This window comes from Gossypium arboreum, chromosome 8, assembly GCF_025698485.1.
Source record: "Gossypium arboreum isolate Shixiya-1 chromosome 8, ASM2569848v2, whole genome shotgun sequence".
NCBI lineage: Eukaryota > Viridiplantae > Streptophyta > Magnoliopsida > Malvales > Malvaceae > Gossypium > Gossypium arboreum.
The window spans coordinates 76520851-76521883 of record NC_069077.1 but is presented as its reverse complement, the minus strand read 5'-3'; positions in this window follow the sequence as shown (position 1 = coordinate 76521883).

Sequence of the window (1033 nt, the reverse complement as noted above, 5' to 3'; positions counted from 1 at the left end):
GGGGTATTTAATTCATTATCAGAAAAATCCCTGAATGACTACCTTGTTCTTTTGAAAAGCTCTCATATCATATTTAGGATAAATTTTGATTGATTTATGATTTTTGTTGATATATCTTGAATTAAAACATAGGCATTATGCATTGATTGTTTAAACCTCAAGACATTAGAGAATCAAGCATGATAAGTTGATTTTAAGAATTTAAAATCTTAGGTTGTTTCCCAAAGTTTAGGTATTACTTTGAGTTGGAATTCACAAGTTTTAAACATCAAAAGCCATAATTTTGTGAGATTTTTGAGCCTTTTGAGCATCTAGTAATTCTTTCATGCTCACTTTTCTTATTGCTTTGAGGCCAAGATTGAACTGTTATTCTAGAACTTGCTTGATTATGCATGTCGAGACCACACCAATTGATTTGATATGTCCAAATGATTAAGGCACTTAGGATTAACCCACTCATGCCATGAAAAGCCTACCTCCACGATTAACCCCAACTAAACCCCCTTGAGCCTAACAAGCCATTTTCTTGTATTACCCTTAATATTAACTCTTAACCCATTATTGTTGAAATCCCCTAAATTAATCCCTATTTTTTTTGAGATTTGAGTTGAATAAATTGCTTAGCTATGTCTTGTTCTTAATAGTGAGTCTATGGTATTTAACTTGTTCTTAAAAAAAAATTATGTATACACATTAGTAATCCCATATTCTGAGAAGAAGCTCTGTTGTATGCAAGTGATGATTAACTCTTTTTCTAGTTAGGCAAATTTTCAATTTAATGTCGATTCTAACCCTTTCTTTCAGCTTGTAACCACACCCCCTAACCAAGCCTCATTACAACCCTCTAAAGACCTTTTGATTGATGATTCATCTCAATTTATCAATGATGGAGATTTGATTTTCATGCAAGCCTATGGTAATGACTTTTCATTATTGACTATTGAGTGCTTCATTTATTGTCCTTAAAACACCTCGAGTGATTTGAGTGAATCTTTAGTGAGGATGTGAAACTCTGTGATATTTTGGAATCAAA